This window comes from Choloepus didactylus, chromosome 3 (assembly GCF_015220235.1).
Source record: "Choloepus didactylus isolate mChoDid1 chromosome 3, mChoDid1.pri, whole genome shotgun sequence".
Taxonomy (NCBI): domain Eukaryota; kingdom Metazoa; phylum Chordata; class Mammalia; order Pilosa; family Megalonychidae; genus Choloepus; species Choloepus didactylus.
Window position 1 is genome coordinate 141,594,933 of NC_051309.1, and position 23,886 is coordinate 141,618,818.

Genomic DNA, 23,886 nt, shown 5'->3' on the forward strand with positions numbered 1-23,886 from the left:
AGGGAAGATGGTGGAGTAGGGAATGCAGTGTTGGTCATCAGGAGACAGAATGGGACTAGAGAAAGGGGAGCTGATGCTAAATACTACTATCCAGAGCTAAATTTGTACAGAATTCTATTTAGGTTGATTGAAAACATTTGGAAATGGACAGTGGTGATACTAGCACATTATCTTGAGTCTAATTAACAGCCCTGAATTATGTTGGTGGATGTGGTTGAAAGGGGAAGTTTTGGGTTGGATGTGTTACTAGAAGGGAAGTTAGAAGATAAAACATGAGACTGTACAACACAGTAAATAAACCCTGTTGTGGACAATGGGCTGTGGTTAATACTACAAATACTACAAATATAAGAATGTTCTTTCATGATTATAACAAATATATGACACTATTACAAGGCATTAATAATAAGCTATATATGGAAAATTTACGCCTAATGTAAACTATGGACTATGGTTAGCAGTAATATTTTAATATTCTTTCATCAATTGTAACAAAGATACCACACTAATGCAAAGGGTTAATATTAGGAGGGTATATGGGAATGCTCTATCTTGTACATGATTTTTCTGTAAACCTACAACATCTCTAATGAAAAAAAATTTTTTAAATCATGCTAAATGAAAGAAACCAGATACAAAGTACTACATATTATATGATTAATATAAAATGTATATACAAATAAATTTATAGAGACAGAAAAAAAAGCAGTTACAACACTCAGACACTTTGAACCACTGTAAATTCTGTCCATTGTAAATGCTGTCCGTGCTGGGGACTTTTCTCTATAACAGACAAACATCTAAGGATGTTCTTTGCCTCCTCAAATTACTCTCAACCATAGATTTCTCTCTTTTTTTCAGTAAAACTTGTTCCTTAAAGTGTTTATTCTTTTTGTCCTCTTCTCATAAGACCTCCTGTGTGATTTTCTCAGAGGAAATAAATTAGTAAATTCAGTTAATCAGTTGTAACTGAGTCACTGAACCTGTAATTTTTTAAAAATCACATATTTTTTATCTTTTGATGACAAGAGGAAATCATATACATTGTAAAACACACGGAAAATAACATACACAATGTTCTGGTTTGCTAATGCTGCCGTTAAGCAAAATACCAGAAATGGATTGGCTTTTATAAAGGGGGATTATTTAATTACAAAGTTACAGTCTTAAGGCCATAAAGTGTCCAAGATAAGGTACCTTCACTGGAGGATGGCCAATGGCATCCAGAAAACCTGTTAGCTGGCATCTGTTCCAGAGTTCTGGTTTCAAAATGGCTTTCTCCCAGGACATTCCTCTCTCAGCTCCTGTGCGTTCTTCAAAGTGTCCCTCTTGGCTGTAGCAAGCTTGGTCCTTCTGTTTGAGCTTATATAGTGCTCTAGTAAACCAGTCAAAGCCCACGCTGAATGGGAGGGGCCACACCTCCATGGAAATTATCTAATCAGAGTTATTACCTACAGTTGGGTGGGTCACATCTCCATGGACACAACCTAATCCAAAGGTTCCAACTTAATCAATACTAATATGTCTGCCCCTACAAGAATGCATTAAAGAAAATGGCTTTTTCTGGGGGACATAATATATACAAACTAGTACACACACTAAAAATATTACTATCCACATAAAATCACTATTCATCTTTGGATGTATGCCCAGGTGTCTCAACTGGGCTTCTCAATGGCTGAATATGGCCAGCAGATATTTTTTTCTTTTTTTCTTTTTGCCTGCAGAGCCTTTATAATTTTGAAGTTGAGTGCTTATACACCATGCCAGTTTGTATATTTATGTCCCCCAGAAAAAGCCATATTCTTTAATGCATTCTTATGGGGTCAGACGTATTAGTGTGGATTGGGTTGGAACCTATTGGTTCAGTGTCCATGGAGATGTGACTCACCCAACTGTAGGTGATAACTCTGATTGGATAATTTCTATGAAGGTGTGGCCCTGCCCATTCAGCATGGGCCTTGTTTAGTTCACTGGAGCACTATATAAGTACAGAAAGAAGGAGTTCATAGCTAACTGTTGCTGAGACAGACATTTTTGAAGACGGCCATTGGAAGCTGATGCAGACATTTTGGGGAATGCCATTTTGAAACAGAACTTGGGAGCAAGCAGACACCAGCCACGTGCCTTCCCAGCTAATAGAGGTTTTCTGGATGCTAATGACCTTTCTCCAGTGAAAGTACCCTTTGTTGATGGACACTTTATGGCCTTAAGACTGTAATTGTGTAACCAAATAAACCCCCTTTATAAAAGCCAATCCATTTCTGCTGTTTTGCATTCTGGCAGCATTAGCAAACTAGAACATATCCAGAGTGGTTCTTGCAGTTACAGTGCAGGCCTGGCTTTCTACACATTTGGCATGGGACTTCTGGAATCACAGTTGGGCTGGTTTGAATCTATTATGTACCCCAGAAAAGACTATGTTCTTTTAATCCAATCTTGTGGGGGCAGACTTATTGTGGGTGGGCCTTTTGATTAGGTTGTTTCCGTGGAGATGTGATCCATCCAACTCAAGGTGGGTGTACTGGTTTGGATACATTATGTCTCCCAAAATGCCATTATCTTTGATGCAGTCTTGTGTGGGCAGGAAATGTTTGTTATTGATTGGGTTGGAGACTTTTGATTGGATGTTTCCGTGGAGATGTGATCACTCAACTGTGGGCAAGATCTTTCACTGGATAATTTCCATGGAGGTGTGGCCCCACCTATTCAGCATGGGCCTTGATTAGTTTACTAGAGTACTATATAAGCTCAGACAGAAGTAGCGAGCTTACTACAGCCAAGAGGGACACTGTGAAGAATGCTGAGAAAGGAGCTGAGAGAGGAGCTTCAGCTTCCAGAGATATTTTGGAGACAGCTGTTGAAAGCAGATTCTTGCTCTGGAGAAGCCAAGAGAGGACAAATGCCCCAAGAACAACTAAGAGTGACATTTTTGAGGAACTGCAGCCTAGAGAGGAATGTCTAGGGAGAAAGCCATTTTGAAACCAGAACTCTGGAGCAGATGCCAGCCACATGCCTTCCCAGCTAACAGAGGTTTTCCAGATGCCAATGGCCTTTCTCCAGTGAAGATACCCGTTGTTTTATGGCCTTAAGACTGTAACTGTGTAACCAAATAAACCTCCTTTATAAAAGCCAATCCGTTTCTGGTGTTTTGCGAAAAGGCAGCATTAGCAAACAGGAACAGTGGGTCTTAATCCTTTACTGGAGTCCTTTAAGAGAGAAGCTAAGAGACAAGCTAAGAGAGAAGCTATGATATGTAATCAAGAGTTTGCCCCTGGGAGAAGTAAGGGGGACCCACAGAAATTGAGAGAAGCTAAAATATGTAATCCAGGGTTTGCCTCCAGGAGAAGCTAGGACCCACAGGAGCTGAGACAGAAGCCCAAAGGTATTTTGGAGAAAGCCACTGAAACCAAAACCTAACCTGGGAGAGAAGTTTCAGCAGAGCCAGCCATGTGCCTTCCCACATGACAGAGGAACCCTGAATGCCATCGGCTTTTCTTCTTGTTGCCTTAATTTGGACATTTTCATGGCCTTAGAACTGTAAATTTGTGAGCTAATAAACCTCCATTGTAAAAGCCAATCCATTTTGGGTATACTGCATTCCAGCAGCTTTAGCAAACCCAAACGACAGTCCACCATTTTTTTTGAGCACATACTGTGGAAAATAAGCAGGAACAACCATCAATAGATTCTTTCAGTCTCAAGTCCCAAGTTCCCAGTCAGATAATTTGCTTCCCATTGCATTCTTCTCCCACAGAGGAAAAGGGCATATGACAAAGGGAACCACCCTGCTATTCTTGGCTTTGTCACTACTAATATTACTGAAATGCTTCTCAGTTTGAACTTGTGTATCTGAACTGTTGCGCACTATGTGACAGTTCTGATCCTTATTCTTTAATTGAAGCAAAGTTTGAGGTGATAAAATGAGCCAATCAATGAGGCATTTTAAAGCACTTCAGTGTTATTGCCAAGTTACACTGATGTGAACTGGGAACTGCTTTTTGCAAATTCATTTGCTTTGGATAACAACAAAAATGACCAACAAAAATGTCATGCTTACTCTATAAACATTTTTCCACATTTTACATTGTAACCACAAAATAATCTATTTTACAGATGAGGAACATGTATCTCTGTTGAATAACTTTTCCAAGTTCTTAAAGCTAGTAAGTGGCAGAGTCTAAATTTGAATCCAGGCAGTCTGGCTTCAGAGTTCATGCTTTTTAATTACTCTGCTATACTGTCTCTGTTGGTAACTTACTCTTAATTATATTAACTTGAGTTGCTAAAATAATTTCTTTAAAATACATTAGTTATTTTCTTCACTCATTATTTGCATGGAAATTCACATCTCCAAGAGAAGAGTAGTTCTAATGGGTGAAACCGAAGTGTTTTTCATTTTTAATCATATTAATATATAAAATATATTAAAAACAGAAAACAAAAAAATAGTGCCCATAATTGAAAATCTTGAATATTCATAAGACCTGAAATATTTTGATTTATAAACTTACACTGTATCTCTAGATATTTTGTGACTGAGTGTAATGGTTAGGTTCATGTGTCAATTTGGCCAGGTGATAGTGCCCATTTGTCTGGTCAAGGAAACACTGGCCTGTTACTGCAAGGACATTTCATGGCTGGTTAATAAACCAGAAGGCAAGTTTATTAAAACTTGATTGAGAAGATGGCAGACTGGTGAGCTGTAAGTTTTAGTTACTTCTCCAGGAAAGTAGGTAAAAAGCCAGGAACTGCGTGGACTGGACACCACAGAGCAATCTGTCTTTGGGCATACTTCATACAACACTCATGAAAACGTGGAACTGCTGAGATCAGCGAAATCTGTAAGTTTTTGCGGCCAGGGGACCCGCGCCCCTCCCTGCCAGGCTCAGTCCCAGGGAAGGAGGGGCTGTCAGCTCCGGGAAGGAGAAGGGAGAACTGCAGTGGCTGCTCTTATCGAAAACTCATTCTACTGATTCAAACTCCAACCAAAGATAGACTGAGACCAGACACCAGAGACTCTGAGAGCAGTCAGCCCAGCAGAGAGGAGACAAGCATAGAAAAAAAACAACACGAGAAACTCCAAAATAAAAGCAGAGGATTTTTGGAGTTCTGGTGAACACAGAAAGGGGAAGGGTGGAGCTCAGGCCTTGAGGCGCATATGCAAATCCCGAAGCAAAGCTGATCTCTCTGCCCTGTGCACCTTTCCTTAATGGCCCTGGTTGCTTTGTCTATTAGCATTTCAATAACCCATTAGATCTCTGAGGAGGGCCGTTTTTTTATTTTTAATTTTTTTTAAATCCTTTTTGCTTTTTCTAAAACAAGTACTCTAAGAAGCTCAATACAGAAAGCTTCAAAGAATTGCAATTTGGGCACGTCAAGTCAAGAGCAGAACTAAGAGAGCTCTGAGACAAAAGGCAATAATCCAGTGGCTGAGAAAATTCACTAAACAACACAACTTCCCAAGAAAAGGGGGGTGTCCGCTCACAGCCACCATCCTGGTGGACAGGAAACACTCCTGCCCATCGCCAGCCCCATAGCCCAGAGCTGCCCCAGATAACCCAGTGTGACGGAAGTGCTTCAAATAACAGGCACACACCACAAAACTGGGCGTGGACATTAGCGTTCCCTGCAACCTCAGCTGAATGTCCCAGAGCTGGGAAGGTGGAGCAGTGTGAATTAACAAAGCCCCATTCAGCCATCATTTGAGCAGACTGGGAGCCTCCCTACACAGCCCAGCAGCCCAGAACTGCCCTGGGGGGACGGCACTCACCTGTGAAATAGCACAGTCATCCCTCAACAGAGGACCCGGGGTGCACAGCCTGGAAGAGGGGCCCACTTGCAAGTCTCAGGAGCCATACGCCAATACCAAAGACTTGTGGGTCAGTGGCAGAGACAAACTGTGGCAGGACTGAACTGAAGGATTAGACTATTGCAGCAGCTTTAAAACTCTAGGATCATCAGGGAGATTTGATTGTTAGGGCCACCCCCCCTCCCCGACTGCCCAGAAGCACGCCCCACATACAGGGCAGGCAACACCAACTACACACGCAAGCTTGGTACACCAATTGGGCCCCACAAGACTCACTCCCCCACTCACCAAAAAGGCTAAGTAGGGGAGATCTGGCTTGTGGAGAACAGGTGGCTCGTGGACGCCACCTGCTGGTTAGTTAGAGAAAGTGTATTCCACGAAGCTGTAGATCTGATAAATTAGAGATAAGGACTTCAATAGGTCTACAAACCCTAAAAGAATCCTATCAAGTTCAGCAAATGCCACGAGGCCAAAAACAACAGAAAATTATAAAGCATATGAAAAAACCAGACGATATGGATAACCCAAGCCCAAGCACCCAAATCAAAAGACCAGAAGAGACACAGCACCTAGAGCAGCTACTCAAAGAACTAAAGATGAACAATGAGACCATAGTACGGGATATGAAGGAAATCAAGAAGACCCTAGAAGAGCATAAAGAAGACATTGCAAGACTAAATAAAAAAATGGATGATCTTATGGAAATTAAAGAAACTGTTGACCAAATTAAAAAGATTCTGGACACTCATAGTACAAGACTAGAGGAAGTTGAACAACGAATCAGTGACCTGGAAGATGACAGAATGGAAAATGAAAGCATAAAAGAAAGAATGGGGAAAAGAATTGAAAAACTCGAAATGGACCTCAGGGATATGATAGATAATATGAAACGTCCGAATATAAGACTCATTGGTGTCCCAGAAGGGGAAGAAAAGGGTAAAGGTCTAGGAAGAGTATTCAAAGAAATTGTTGGGGAAAACTTCCCAAATCTTCTAAACAACATAAATACACAAATCATAAATGCTCAGCGAACTCCAAATAGAATAAATCCAAAAAAACCCACTCCGAGACATATACTGATCACACTGTCAAACATAGAAGAGAAGGAGCAAGTTCTGAAAGCAGCAAGAGAAAAGCAATTCACCACATACAAAGGAAACAGCATAAGACTAAGTAGTGACTACTCAGCAGCCACCATGGAGGCAAGAAGGCAGTGGCATGATATATTTAAAATTCTGAGTGAGAGGAATTTCCAGCCAAGAATACTTTATCCAGCAAAGCTCTCCTTCAAATTTGAGGGAGAGCTTAAATTTTTCACAGACAAAGAAATGCTGAGAGAATTTGCTAACAAGAGACCTGCCCTACTGGAGATACTCAAGGGAGCCCTACAGACAGAGAAACAAAGACAGGACAGAGAGACTTGGAGAAAGGTTCAGTACTAAAGAGATTCGGTATCGGTACAATAAAGAATATTAATAGAGAGAGGGAAAAATATGGCAAACATAATCCAAAGGATAAGATGGCCGATTCAAGAAATGCCTTCACGGTTTTAACGTTGAATGTAAATGGATTAAACTCCCCAATTAAAAGATATAGATTCGCAGAATGGATCAAAAAAAATGAACCATCAATATGTTGCATACAAGAGACTCATCTTAGACACAGGGACACAAAGAAACTGAAAGTGAAAGGATGGAAAAAAATATTTCATGCAAGCTACAGCCAAAAGAAAGCAGGTGTAGCAATATTAATCTCAGATAAAATAGACTTCAAATGCAGGGATGTTTTGAGAGACAAAGAAGGCCACTACATACTAATAAAAGGGGCAATTCAGCAAGAAGAAATAACAATCGTAAATGTCTATGCACCCAATCAAGGTGCCACAAAATACATGAGAGAAACACTGGCAAAACTAAAGGAAGCAATTGATGTTTCCACAATAATTGTGGGAGACTTCAACACATCATTCTCTCCTATAGATAGATCAACCAGACAGAAGACCAATAAGGAAATTGAAAACCTAAACAATCTGATAAATGAATTAGATTAACAGACATATACAGGACATTACATCCCAAATCACCAGGATACACATACTTCTCTAGTGCTCACGGAACTTTCTCCAGAATAGATCATATGCTGGGACATAAAACAAGCCTCAATAAATTTAAAAAGATTGAAATTATTCAAAGCACATTCTCTGACCACCATGGAATACAATTAGAAGTCAATAACCATCAGAGACTTAGAAAATTCACAAATACCTGGAGGTTAAACAACACACTCCTAAACAATCAGTGGGTTAACGAAGAAATAGCAAGAGAAATTGCTAAATATATAGAGACGAATGAAAATGAGAACACAACATACCAAAACCTATGGGATGCAGCAAAAGCAGTGCTAAGGGGGAAATTTATAGCACTAAATGCATATATTAAAAAGGAAGAAAGAGCCAAAATCAAAGAACTAATGGATCAACTGAAGAAGCTAGAAAATGAACAGCAAACCAATCCTAAACCAAGTACAAGAAAAGAAATAACAAGGATTAAAGCAGAAATAAATGACATAGAGAACAAAAAAACAATAGAGAGGATAAATATCACCAAAAGTTGGTTCTTTGAGAAGATCAACAAGATTGACAAGCCCCTAGCTAGACTGACAAAATCAAAAAGAGAGAAGACCCATATAAACAAAATAATGAATGAAAAAGGTGACATAACTGCAGATCCTGAAGAAATTAAAAAAATTATAAGAGGATATTATGAACAACTGTATGGCAACAAACTGGATAATGTAGAAGAAATGGACAATTTCCTGGAAACATATGAACAACCTAGACTGACCAGAGAAGAAATAGAAGACCTCAACCAACCCATCACAAGCAAAGAGATCCAATCAGTCATCAAAAATCTTCCCACAAATAAATGCCCAGGGCCAGATGGCTTCACAGGGGAATTCTACCAAACTTTCCAGAAAGAACTGATCACCAATCTTACTCAAACTCTTTCAAAACATTGAAAAAAATGGAACACTACCTAACTCATTTTATGAAGCTAACATCAATCTAATACCAAAACCAGGCAAAGATGCTACAAAAAAGGAAAACTACCGGCCAATCTCCCTAATGAATATAGATGCAAAAATCCTCAACAAAATACTTGCAAATCGAATCCAAAGACACATTAAAAAAATCATACACCATGACCAAGTGGGGTTCATTCCAGGCATGCAAGGATGGTTCAACATAAGAAAAACAATCAATGTATTACAACACATTAAAAACTCGAAAGGGAAAAATCAATTGATCATCTCAATAGATGCTGAAAAAGCATTTGACAAAATCCAACATCCCTTTTTGATAAAAACACTTCAAAAGGTAGGAATTGAAGGAAACTTCCTCAACATGATAAAGAGCATATATGAAAAACCCACAGCCAGCATAGTACTCAATGGTGAGAGACTGAAAGCCTTCCCTCTAAGATCAGGAACAAGACAAGGATGCCCGCTGTCACCACTGTTATTCAACATTGTGCTGGAAGTGCTAGCCAGGGCAATCCGGCAAGACAAAGAAATAAAAGGCATCCAAATTGGAAAAGAAGAAGTAAAACTGTCATTGTTTGCAGATGATATGATCTTATATCTAGAAAACCCTGAGAAATCAACGATACACCTACTAGAGCTAATAAACAAATTTAGCAAAGTAGCGGGATACAAGATTAATGCACATAAGTCAGTAATGTTTCTATATGCTAGAAATGAACAAACTGAAGAGACACTCAAGAAAAAGATACCATTTTCAATAGCAACTAAAAAAATCAAGTACCTAGGAATCAACTTAACCAAAGATGTAAAAGACCTATACAAAGAAAACTACATAACTCTACTAAAAGAAATAGAAGGGGACCTTAAAAGATGGAAAAATATTCCATGTTCATGGATAGGAAGGCTAAATGTCATTAAGATGTCAATTCTACCCAAACTCATCTACAGATTCAATGCAATCCCAATCAAAATTCCAACAACCTACTTTGCAGACTTGGAAAAGCTAGTTATCAAATTTATTTGGAAAGGGAAGATGCCTCGAATTGCTAAAGTCACTCTGAAAAAGAAAAACGAAGTGGGAGGACTTACACTCCCTGACTTTGAAGCTTATTATAAAGCCACAGTTGCCAAAACAGCATGGTACTGGCACAAAGATAGACATATAGATCAATGGAATCGAATTGAGAATTCAGAGATAGACCCTCAGATCTATGGCCGTCTGATCTTTGATAAGGCCCCCAAAGTCACCGAACTGAGCCATAATGGTCTTTTCAACAAATGGGGCTGGGAGAGTTGGATATCCATATCCAAAAGAATGAAAGAGGACCCCTACCTCACCCCCTACACAAAAATTAGCTCAAACTGGACCAAAGATCTCAATATAAAAGAAAGTACCATTAAACTCCTAGAAGATAATGTAGGAAAACATCTTCAAGACCTTGTATTAGGAGGCCACTTCCTAGACTTTACACCCAAAGCACAAGCAACAAAAGAGAAAATAGATAAATGGGAACTCCTCAAGCTTAGAAGTTTCTGCACCTCAAAGGAATTTCTCAAAAAGGTAAAGAGGCAGCCAACTCAATGGGAAAAAATTTTTGGAAACCATGTATCTAACAAAAGACTGATATCTTGCATATACAAAGAAATCCTACAACTCAATGACAATAGTACAGACAGCCCAATTATAAAATGGGCAAAAGATATGAAAAGACAGTTCTCTGAAGAGGAAATACAAATGGCCAAGAAACACATGAAAAAATGTTCAGCTTCACTAGCTATTAGAGAGATGCAAATTAAGACCACAATGAGATACCATCTAACACCGGTTAGAATGGCTGCCATTAAACAAACAGGAAACTACAAATGCTGGAGGGGATGTGGAGAAATTGGAACTCTTATTCATTGTTGGTGGGACTGTATAATGGTTCAGCCACTCTGGAAGTCAGTCTGGCAGTTCCTTAGAAAACTAGATATAGAGCTACCATTCGATCCAGCGATTGCACTTCTCGGTATATACCCGGAAGATCGGAAAGCAGTGACACGAACAGATATCTGCACGCCAATGTTCATAGCAGCATTATTCACAATTGCCAAGAGATGGAAACAACCCAAATGTCCTTCAACAGATGAGTGGATAAATAAAATGTGGTACTCTACACACTGATGGAATACTACGCGGCAGTAAGAAGGAACGATCTGGTGAAACATATGACAACATGGATGAACCTTGAAGACATAATGCTGAGCGAAATAAGCCAGGCACAAAAAGAGAAATATTATATGCTACCACTAATGTGAACTTTGAAAAATGTAAAACAAATGGTTTATAATGTAGAATGTAGGGGAACTAGCAGTAGAGAGCAATTAAGGAAGGGGGAACAATAATCCAAGAAGAACAGATAAGCTATTTAACGTTCTGGGGATGCCCAGAAATGACTATGGTCTGTTAATTTCTGATGGATGTAGTAGGAACAAGTTCACCGAAATGTTGCTATATCATGTAACTTTCTTGGGGTAAAGTAGGAACATGTTGGAAGTTAAGCAGTTATCTTAGGTTAGTTGTCTTTTTCTTACTCCCTTGTTATGGTCTCTTTGAAATGTTCTTTTATTGTATGTTTGTTTTCTTTTTAACTTTTTTTTTCATGCAGTTGATTTAAAAAAGAAGGGAAAGTTAAAAAAAAAAAAGAAAAAAGACAAACAAGGAAAAAAAAAAAAAAGATGTAGTGCCCCCTTGAGGAGCCTGTGGAGAATGCAGGGGTATTCGCCTACCCCACCTCCATGGTTGCTAACATGACCACAGACATAGGGGACTGGTGGTTTGATGGGTTGAGCCCTCTACCATAAGTTTTACCCTTGGGAAGACGGTTGCTGCAAAGGAGAGGCTAGGCCTCCCTGTATTTGTGCCTAAGAGTCTCCTCCTGAATGCCTCTTTGTTGCTCAGATGTGGCCCTCTCTCTCTGGCTAAGCCAACATGAAAGGTGAAATCACTGCCCTCCCCCCTACGTGGGATCAGACACCCAGGGAAGTGAATCTCCCTGGCAACGTGGAATATGACTCCCGGGGAGGAATGTAGACCCGGCATCGTGGGATGGAGAACATCTTCTTGACCAAAAGGGGGATGTGAAAGGAAATGAAATAAGCTTCAGTGGCAGAGAGATTCCAAAACGAGCCGAGAGATCACTCTGGTGGGCACTCTTACGCACACTTTAGACAACCTTTTTTTAGGTTCTAAAGAATTGGGGTAGCTGGTGGTGGATACCTGAAACTATTAAACTACAACCCAGAACCCATGAATCTCGAAGACAGTTGTATAAAAATGTAGCTTATGAGGGGTGACAGTGGGATTGGGAATGCCATAAGGACCAAACTCCACTTTGTCTAGTTTATGGATGGATGTGTAGAAAAGTAGGGGAAGGAAACAAACAGACAAAGGTACCCAGTGTTCTTTTTTACTTCAATTGCTCTTTTTCACTCTAATTATTATTCTTGTTATTTTTGTGTGTGTGCTAATGAAGGTGTCAGGGATTGATTTAGGTGATGAGTGTACAACTATGTAATGGTACTGTAAACAATCGAAAGTACAATTTGTTTTGTATGACTGCGTGGTATGTGAATATATCTCAATAAAATGATGATTAAAAAAAAAAAAAAACTTGATTGAGAGGATACAATCAGTTGGATTTAATTCAATCAGTTGAAGACCTTTTAGGGAGAAGAGAGAACTTTCACTTCTTCAGCCAGCCAGCCTTTCCTGGGGAGTTCATTGAAGACCTTCATTGGAATTGTCAGTTTGTGGCCTTCCCTATGGAATTTGGATCAGTTGCATGAGACACTTATAAATCTCATATTTACAGATACCTCCTGTTGGTTGTGTTTCTCTAGAGAATACAGCTTGGTACTGGGAGTGGTTCTTGAGAAACAGAATCTTAAAATGGACTTTTACAATTGGTTTTCTACTCTGATTAGATTCAAAGGCACTAATGACTCCATTTCCAATAATCAAAATGGGACTGACAGTCCATGACATGAGTTATGAAACATATCACCATTTGATTCTCCTAATCATACCCTTGTATGAGGCAAGGCCCTGAGTGACAGTGTTTTTGACATCTTAACAGAGTTATATGGAGTTAAGAGTATAATGCTGTTGGTTGCTTGTTCTTAGATACTCTGGATACAGTTTTAAGAGAAAGAGACAAGCTGAAAGCTTCAAATTTGCACCTTAAATGCTGTATGAAAGATGTAAAGGTTTCTGTGTGTGCCCTGAAAGAAACTCTTATTTCCTGTGTCCACAAACTTGAGACTTCTGAAAACCAGACCCAGATGCTCATTGTGTGAGTAGCAGATTTACAACATAAACCAAAATCTCAACCTCACAGAGTATCTGCTGTTAAAGTAAAGGCTATGATTCAAAAAGAATGGGATCCTAAAAATTGGGGTGAGGACATATAGATTGATAATGATGGCAGTGGGAACATTGGAACCCTGGATTCTGCTGAGTCTTTCCTAGATATACCTGTAATGGTCCACCCTGAGGAAACAGCCCTCTCCCCACCTCCAGCCTGCCCTGAGGTAAGAGCCATCCAATCTCCAGCCTGCCTTGAGGAAACAGCTTTCCAACCTCCAGTCTGCCCTGAGTAGCCTGCCATCCAACCTTCACTTAAAGAGAGTAACCCTTCTTTGCCTGCTAAACCTGTAATCACCTCCCATGGGGAAAGAACCTTCACTCTGTCTGGAGAGATTAATCCTGTTCCACCAGATGAAACTGCAACAGAATGTCCAGAGGTAATTGGCCTGAAGGATACTTCTAAGTCTTTTCATGACCCACCCCCACCGCAGCTCTTTTCTTCAAGACCTATACACTAGACTAGAGTCCCAACAGGCTCTGACAGGTGAGATACAAAGTGTGACCCATGAGGAAGTATACTATACTCCAAAAGAACTGCATGAGTTTTTGAATTTATATAGGCAGAAATCAGGGGAATATGTGTGGGAATGGATAATAAGAGTGTGGGATATGCTGGAAGGAATATAAAGTTGGATTAGGCTGAATTTATTGATATGGGCCCACTAAGCAGAGATTCTGCATTCAGTGTAGCTTGAGGGGTTAGAAAGGGTGATAACAGATTGGGTGGTTGGCTGAGACATGGATCAAAAGGTGGCCGACCTTACCTGAGATTGGAATGCCAGAACTGCCCTGGTATAATGTAGAGGAGGAGGTCCAAAGGCATAGAGAGACTGGAATCTTAGAGTGGATTTATCGTGAAAGACCTGCTCATACACCCCAGTAGTGTCCAGAAGATACGCCTTTTACCAGGACTGTGAAGAATAAATTTGTGAGACTAGCTCCAACATCCCTGAAAAGCTCTGTAGTTGCCCTTCTCTGTAGGTCAGATATTACTGTGGAAATTGCTGTCACTGACCTGGAATCCTTAAACACAATGGGGATAATTGGATCCTGAGTTGGCAGAAGCAACATAGCAGCAGTAAATTGCCAAAGACAAGGTGGGCGTGGCTACCATAATGGACAGCAGACTCAAAGCAGCAGTCAAAATAATCTGACTCACAGAGACTTATGGCTTTGGCTAGTAGATCATAGAGTATCTAGAAGTAATATAGATGGGCAGTCAACTAAATCCTTGTTTGATCTGTATAAGCAGAATGATTCTAGGTCAAGTGAACAAAAGGTCTAACTTGAATTACAAAAACAGAGTCACAGCCCCTTAACCAATTTCCAGACTTGAGACAGGTTACAGACCTAGAGACTCTTGAATGAGGGGAAGTCTTGGGTAAGGACTCTGCCAAAAATTTATACCCTTAATCTTTCTCCCAGCCTTCCCCAAAGGGACCTACAACCTTTTTTCAGGGTAACTGTGCACTGGGGAAAAGGAAATGATCAAATATTTAGGGCATTACTAGCTACTGCCTCAGAAGTGAAATTAATTCCAGGAGACCCAAAATGTCTTTCTGGTCCACCAGTCAGAGTAGGGGCTTATGGAGGTCAGATGATTGATGGAGTTTTACCTTAGGTCCAGTGGGTCCCCAGACCCATTTTGTGGTTGTTTCCCCAGTTCTGAAATGCATAATTGGAATAGATATATTCAGCAACCGGCAGAATCCCCACATTGGGGTTCCCTGGCTCATGGAGTGAGGGCTATTATAGTAAGAAAGGCCAAGTAGAAGCCACCAGAACTGCCCCTGCCTAGCAAAATAGTAAATCAAAAGCAATACTGAATTCCTGGAGGGATTGCTGAGATTAATGCCACTCTTAAGGACTTAAAGAATGCAGGGGTAGTGATTCCCACCACATCCCCAGAGGATGACAGTGGATTATCATCATAAACTTAACCAGGTGGTGACTCTACATGTGGTATCATTGCTTGAGCAAATCAACACATCCCCTGGTAGCTGGGATGTAGCTATTGATCTGGCAAATACTTTTTTTCTCAATTGCTGTTAGTAAAGACCAACAGAAATAGTTTGCTTTCAGCTGGCAAGGCCAGCTGTATATGGTCACTGTGCTACCTCAGGGTTATACCAATGCTCCAGCCCTATATCATAATCTTGTCTGCAGGGATCTTGATCATTTCTCCCTCCGACAAGACATCACACTGGTCCATTATACTGATGTTATCATGTTGATTGGACATAGTGAGCAAGAAGTAGCAACTACTTGAGACTTATTGGTAAGGTGTTTGTGTGTCAGAGTATGGGAGATAAATCCAACAAAAATACAGGGACCTTCCACCTCAGTGAAATTTCTAGGTGTTCAGCGGTGTGGGGCATGTCAAGATATCCCTTCTAAGGTGAAGGATAAGCTGTTGCATCTGGCCCCTCCTATGACTGAAAAAGAGGCACAATGTCTAGTTGGCCTCTTTGGATTTTGGAGACAACATATTCCTCATTTGGGTATGCTACTCTGGCCCATTTACTGAGTGACTAGAAAAGCTTCTAGTTTTGATTGGGGACCAGAACAAGATGAAGCTCTGCGACAGGTCCGGCTTGCTGTGAAAGCTTCTCTGACACTTGGACCATATGATCCAGCTGACCAATGGTGCCAGAAGTGTCAGTGGCAAATAGAGGTGCTGTTTGGAGCCTTTGGCAGGCTCCTATAGGAGAATCACAATGCAGGCCCTTAGGATTTTGAAGTAAAGCCTTATCATCTCCTTTAGAGAAACAGCTTTTGTCCTGCTACTGAGTCTTAGTAGAGACAGAACACTTAACCATGGGCCACCAAGTTACCATGAGATCTGAGTTGCCTATCATGAGTTGGGTGTGGTCTGATCCACCAAGCCATAAAATTGGGTGTGCATGGTAGCACTCCATCGTAAAATAGAAATGGTATATATGAGATATACGAGATATGGCTTGAGCAGGTCCTGAAGGCACAAGTAAGTTGGATGGCCCTCACTTCTGCCCAGAGCTATGGCCTCTTGGGGAGTTACTTACAATCAGTTGACTGAGGAAAAGAAAACTTGGGCCTGGTTTACAGATGGTTGCATGATGTGCAGGTATCACCCAAAAGTGGACAGCTGCAGCACTGCAGCCCTTTCTGGGATGTCCCTGATGGACAATGTTTAGGGAAAATCCTCCCAGTGGGTAGAACTCTGAGCAGTGCACCTGGTTGTTCACTTTGCTTGGAACAACTGGCCAGAGGTGTGTTTGTATACTGATTCATGGGCTGTTGCTAATGGTTTGGATGGTAAGGGACTTGGAAGGAATATGAGTGGAAAATTGGCAACAAAGAGGTCTGGGGAAGAAGTGTGTGGCTAGACCTTTCTGAGAGGTCAAAAAACATGAAGATATTTGTGTCCCATGTAAATGCTCACCAGAGGGTTATGTCAGCAGAGGAAGGTTTTAATAATCAAGTGGATAAGATGACCCATTCTATGGATAATGGTAGACCTCTTTCCCTAGCCACTCCTGTAATTGCCCAGTGGGCTCATGAACAAAGAGGCTATGGTGGTAGGTATGGAGGTTATGCATGGGCTCAGCAACATGGACTTCCACTCACCAAGGCTGACCTGGCCACAGCCACTGCTGAGTGCCCAATCTGCTGGCAGCAGAGACCCATACTCAGTACCTGATATGGTACCATTCCCCGAGGTGATCAGCCTGCTACCTTGTGGCAGGTTGATTACATTAGAGCACTCCATAATGGAAGGGGCAATGATTTGTTTTAACTGGAATAGACATATGCTTCAGCTATGGGTTTGCGTTTGCCTTCCCTGCATGCAATTCTTCTGCTGAAACTACCATCTGTGGACTTATGGAATGCCTTATCCACCATATGGTATTCCACACAGCATTGTTTCTGATCAAGGAAACCACATCATAGCAAATAAAGTGTGGGAATGGGCTCATGCTCATGGAATTCTCTGGTCTTACCATATTACCCACCAATTAGAGGCAGCTGGATTGATAGATTGGTGGAATGGCCATTTGAAGACTCAATTACAGTGCCAACTAGGTGGCAATACCTTACAGGGCTGGGTTAATGTTCTCCAGGGGCTATGTTTGTTCTGAAGCAGTATCCACTATGGTGCAATTTCTCCCATAGCCAGGATTCACAGGTCCAGGAATCAATGGGTGAAAATAGGAGTGACACCATTTACTGACACCCCTATTGATCCACTAGGAATATTTTGGTTCCTGTCCCCGCAATCTTAAGCTCTGCTGGCCTCCAAGTCTTAGTTCCAAAAGGAGGAGTGCTCCCACCAGGAGATACAACAGTGGTTCAACTGAACTGGAAGTTAAGACTGCTACCTGGGCTCTTTGGGCTTCTCATGCCTTTGAAACAATAGGCAAGGAAGGGTATTACTGTATTGCCTGGGGTAATTGATCCTGACTATCAAGGGGAAATAGGACTGCAACTATACCATGTAAGTAAAGAAGAGTTTTCCTGGAAAGCAGGATATCACCTAGGGTGTCTCTTAGTACTACCATGCCCTATGATTAAAGTCAATGGAAAACTGCAACAATCCAATCCCAGTCCAATCCAGGCAGGACTACCAATAGCCTAGAAACTTCAAGAATCAAGGTTTGGGTAACCCCTCTAGGCAAAGAACCATGGCTAGCTGAAGTACTTGCAGATAGTAAAGGGAACTTGGAATGGATAGTGGAAGAAGGTAGTGCTACATATGAACTGCAACCATGTGACCAGTTACAGAAATGAGGACTGTGATAGTATGAAGTTTTCCTCCTTGTTTTGTTATGAGTTTGTTTGCATTTGTACATAAAGCAAATATCTTTATTTTCTCCTCTATCTTATACCCTTATCAAGTGATATAAGTTGTATTGTTCATTTCATAGTATTTAAGTTATAGGATATCAAGATTAAGAGTGAATGTTACCCAAGGACTTGTACCCTATTCTGGAGAAATTTAGTGTGTTTCTGATTGTAAGCAGGACAGTTGAGTATTGTTAGGCAAAACATGTTTTTTATTGTGTTCTATTCAGAGATTAAGTATGGTTTAAGGTGATGCATGTAGCTGCCAAGTTAACAAGGGGTGGAATGTGATAGTTAGGTTCATGTGTCAACTTGGCCAGGTGATGGTGCCCAGATGTCTGATCAAACAAACACTAACCTAACCATTACTTCCAGGACATTTTCTGGCTGTTTAATAAACCAGAGAACTGGTTTATTAAACCATCAGTCAATTGATTGCATCTGTAGCTGATTACATCTACAATCAACTAAGGGAGTGTCTTCTGCAATGAGCAGATATGATCAGTTGGATTTAGTCCAACCAGTTGATGATTGCTAAGGGAAAAGAGAGAACTTTCACTTCTTCAGCCAGCCAGCCTCTCCTGGGGAGTTCATCGAAGACCTTCATTGGAATTGCCAGCTCGCAGCCTGCCCTATGGAATTTGGACTGGACTCATGAATTCCCATAGTTGTGTGAGACTCTTTTATAAATCTCATATTTACAGATAATCTCCTGTTTCCCTAGAGAACCCTGTGTAATACACTTGAGTGAATTGAAAGTTCACTGTATTCATCAGAATTCTTGTGATTATAAGTGCACAAGGTAAACTAATGGAAATTTGAGCAAAAACAGAATTTTTGGCTCAGATACTTGAGAAGATCAAAGATGGACTAGTTGGCCTCAAGCTTGCCTCAATCCAAAGACTATAGTGGTGTCAACAGGCATTTCTCTGCACTATTCCCTTCTCACTCCAGTACACCCTTCCTCCCATTCATCTCCACATCTCTTCCACATCTCTGAGTATCTGTCTTAATTTATACTTTCCTTCTGTAGAGACAAGCTTCCTTCATGTGATGGTGGTAAGTAGAATGACTCAGGCAGTTGAAAATTTGTACCAATCCTGGCTTAGAGGAAACAGAGATTTCTTTCCATTTCAGTAGTCCACCAAGGAAGGACTATCCTTGGACCTGCTTGGGTAACATGTTCACTTCTTAGACTAATCACCCATGGCCACACGAATGGAATGCTTGGGCTCTTATCTAACCTGGGTCTCCTGTTCATCTCGGTCTGGGAGAGTGTGACACTGAAATTGGCAGCCCTTTCAGAATCACATTGTTGGAAGGTTGAGGAGCAGTTCCCCAAAGGGAGTGGGGGTTCTGAGAAAACGGGAGAAAGAATAGTGGCAAAGAGAAATGACTAGCATTCTCACCTCCAGTATATTTTATAATCCTTAAATATAAATCCTAATGGATTATTCAAGTTCTTCACTTTTTCATTCTTGTTTTCTGTGTGGAATCTTACCTTTTGCTCATTTTTCTGGAGTAGCGAATGGAAAAATAATTAAATATGCATAAGCCACTTTGCCTTACACCAGGAACTACTAAAATTTGTTGGGAGATGAAATTGAAATTTTTGACATTTTAATTTTTTCTGTAAAAATTCTTGTTTTGCATAGTCCCAGAGATTAAAAAGAATATCAAGAGTTAATCATTTTGGGTTTTAAAATGTTTTATGTTATGGCTTCTCTGAGTGCCTAACATGTATGCTGAATTAACCCACAATATTTCTTGCCAATTTGAAGATTTTATTATTTAGGTAGGCATTTTAATGTAACTAGTTACTGTCTATTTATCATAACTGATCTTGTATTCTTAAGGCAGGACCAAGGAAGGAACTAGATTATGTGATATGTTAGAAGTTCTGCTTCATTGATTCTTAGTAGAGCATTCTTCCATGCAGAAGAATGCTTCATTCTTATTCTTGAAATAAATATTTGTCATAAAGAAAATGAAATCATTTTTCTGTAGAAATGTATCTTGATTATTGATTGATTCATTCAAAATATGTATATTTTTTGAGTGCCTACTATGTTCCAGACAGTGTTCTAATCACTGGAGTTAAAGCAATGGAAAAAAATTAGGCAAAAAGTCCTTTCCTCATGGAACTTTTATTCAATGATTTATAATACATGGATCATAATATGAATGGTTGTATAATTATCATCTTTTTTGTAAATATTATGTAGTTGATTTATTACATGGGAGGCAGTGCTAGGCACTTTGCACATATTATCTTATTCAATTTTCACCTGGAAAGGAAGCATTATTATTTTACCCATTTTACAGATGAGGAAACTGAGGTATAAGAAGGTTAAATGACTTGCCATACAAAATGGCAGAGCAGGGATTCAAACACAGATTTGTCTGGCTTGGAAGCCCACACTCTTAACCATGGAGCTGTGTTGCTTCCAGCACCTAGGTCCTCAGCAGGTACAATCTTAGGGCTCAATAAATGCTTGTTAAATAAAAGTATTTCTGAGCCCCACTTACAACAATGGCACTGTGCTAGGCCCTAGAGATGATGCAAAGATATGTGTGACATAGTCGTTTACCTTATTCGCTTTCATTAAACATTAAACTGGAGGGAACCATTAACTGAGATGTTTGTAAGTGACAGACTCGAGGTCAGACATAAATATAAATTTGGCAAAAGTCAACAGATATCACATTATAAATTAGGATAGTAAATTACTGCCTGACTGGAGCATGAATCAATTAAGGAGTCTAAAAATGCTTCTATAAATGATGAATGAAAGGGATTTTCAATTCCCATCAAATTAATTTTGAAAGCCTGAGACATAGTTTTACTTCTAGACTCCAAATCTAGTGCTTGTTCTCTAGATTTTCAAACATACTCTGTTTGACAGATGTTGTGGTTACTTTTTGTTTTTTTTTTTTAAATGGGTAGGGCCATGTGGGACTTGGCATTGTAGAAGAAATTATAATTATAGAGAACATTTTTTTTTCTGGTTACTAAGACACAGTTCTCAGTAATCTATAACCTGGTTATAAATTTGTTCATTCTAAAAGTTGCCTTTTCATTACTTCTTCTTTTTGTCTCATTGCCTCCTGATGTTTTGTCCTGCCTTCCAACATTTTCTCCCTCCTCCTGACTGAGTTTCTTTCTCCTAAAAGGCACAGAATTTGTAAAATATTAGGGCTTCAAGAGACTTTATTCAATCCAGAAATATTTCCTTCCACCTCATTGGTGTAATATGTTATCCAGATTTTGTTGGAAAAGAAAACCTAGTTTGGAAGCTCAATAACTTCTAAAAAATGACATTAAAAGTAATTTCTTTTATTTTATTGAAATTCACACCTATGTTCTTGCTAGTTATTGTTCCTATACTTTTTAGATTAGTAAAACAAGTATTATTTCTCAACAATGTGATAAATTTTGTCAAAACCAAATCACAGAACCACATCCAGCTGCAAGGGAGGCTGGGAAATGTCACCTCTAGCCAGGCTAACATAGGCCAGCCAAAACCTAATGGTCTCTGTTATTAAAAAGTGGCAGGGGCAAATAAATACTAATGTAGAAATGCTACATATGGAAAACAGGAAAACTAAACATAAAAGTCACACGAAGACATAGGAAATTTGAGGTCAAAGAATACTAAATTGAGTGTCATTGTTTTTTATTGTAAATGAAATAAACATGATAAAAGATATTATTAAATAAAATAAAATGACCACCTGCATTAGGAGTTGCTCAGAGTGGCTCCTGCCCAAGAAATGGCAGAGACCTTTTAGAAAATAAAAGTTGACCACAGATGAATACAGACCAAAAAGTGGAGCATTCCTGATGAGCTGCAATTTGAGCAACATTTAATTATAAGATGGTCTTGGTCCAGTAGGAATAGTTTATTAAAAATAGACATGTACACAATACTAACAAATGTATATCCATTCCCATTTTTTTCCTTGTTTTCTTTAACTTTTTTTTTAAATCAACTGTATGAAAAATAAAAAATAAAAAAAAAATAAAAAAAATACAATGAAAGAACATTTCAAAGAGACCATAACAAGGGGAGTAAGAAAAAGACAACTAACATAAGACAACTACTTTACTTCCAACATGTTCCTACTCTATCTCAAGAAAGTTACCTAATATAGCAACATTTCTGTGAACTTGTTCCTGCTATACCCATCAGAAATTAACAGACCACAGTCATTCTTGGGCATTCCCAGAACGTTAAATTTACCTATGATAGCTAATCTGTTCTTCTTGGATTATCATTCCCCCTACCTTAATTGCTCTCTATTGCTAGTTCCCCTACATTCTACATTATAAACCATTTGTTTTACATTTTTCAAAGTTCACATTAGTGGTAGCATATAATATTTCTCTTTTTGTGCCTGGCTTATTTCGCTCAGCATTATGTCTTCAAGGTTCATCCATGTCATATGTTTCACGAGATCGTTCCTTCTTACTGCCGCGTAGTATTCCATCGTGTGTATATACCACATTTTATTTATCCACTCATCTGTTGAAGGACATTTGGGTTGTTTCCATCTCTTGGCAATTGTGAATAATGCTGCTATGAACATTGGCGTGCAGATATCTGTTCGTGTCACTGCTTTCCGATCTTCCGAGTATATACCGAGAAGTGCAATCACTGGATGGAAGGGTATCTCTATATCTAGTTTTCTAAGGAACTGCCAGACTGACTTCCAGAGTGACTGAACCATTATACAGTCCCACCAACAATGAATAAGAGTTCCAATTTCTCTACATCCCCTCCAACATTTGTAGTTTCCTGTTTGTTTAATGGCAGCCATTCTAATTGGTGTGAGATAGTATCTCATTGTGGTCTTAATTTGCATCTCTCTAATAGCTAGTGAAGCTGAACATTTTTTCATGTGTTTCTTGGCCATTTGTATTTCCTCTTCAGAGAACTGTCTTTTCATATCTTTTGCCCATTTTATAATTGGGCTGTCTGTACTATTGTCATTGAGTTGTAGGATTTCTTTATATATGCAAGATATCAGTCTTTTGTCAGATACATGGTTTCCAAAATTTTTTCCCATTGAGTTGGCTGCCTCTTTACTTTTTTGAGGAATTCCTTTAAGGTGCAGAAACTTCTAAGCTTGAGGAGTTCCCATTTAACTATTTTTTCTTTTGTTGCTTGTGCTTTGGGTGTAAAGTCTAGGAAGTGTCCACTTAATACAAGGTCTTGAAGATGTTTTCCTACATTATCTTCTAGGAGTTTTATGGTACTTTCTGTTATATTGAGATCTTTCATCCATTTTGAGTTGATTTTTGTGTAGGGGGTGAGGTAGGGGTCCTCTTTCATTCTTTTGGATATAGACATCCAACTCTCCCAGCCCCATTTGTTGAAAAGACCTTTATGACTCAGTTCAGTGACTTTGGGGGCCTTATCAAAGATCAGTCAGCCATAGATCTGGGGGTCTATCTCCAAATTCTCAATTTGATTCCATTGATCTATACGTCTATCTTTGTTCCAGTACCATGCTGTTTTGACAATTGTGGCTTTATAATAAGCTTCAAAGTCAGGGAGTGTAAGGCCTCCCACTTTGTTTTTCTTTTTTAGAGTGTTTTTAGCAAATCGAGGCATCTTCCTTTTCCAAATAAATTTGATAACTAGCTTTTCCAAGTCTGCAAAGTAGGCTGTTGGAATTTTGATTGGGATTGCATTGAATCTGTAGATGAGTTTGAGTAGAATTGACATCTTAATGACATTTAGCCTTCCTATCCATGAACATGGAATATTTTTCCATCTTTTAAAGTCCCCTTCTATTT

At 39.6% G+C, this 23,886-nt stretch overlaps 1 protein-coding gene across 2 annotated transcripts in view; it reads left to right on the forward strand.

The window, feature by feature from the left end:
- The window catches only part of C3H4orf33 (chromosome 3 C4orf33 homolog), a 245,173-nt gene that overhangs the window by 83,257 nt on the left and 138,030 nt on the right, over window positions 1-23,886 (forward strand). Inside the window, exon 11 of one of the 2 annotated variants that reach the window (XM_037830657.1) lies at window positions 18,459-18,509. The exons of the other annotated variant lie outside the window; for it this stretch is intronic. The gene's annotated coding sequence lies outside the window, so the exon portion shown is untranslated. Of the gene's footprint in view, window positions 1-18,458; window positions 18,510-23,886 lie in introns of those variants that run through there. 2 annotated transcript variants of the gene reach the window in all.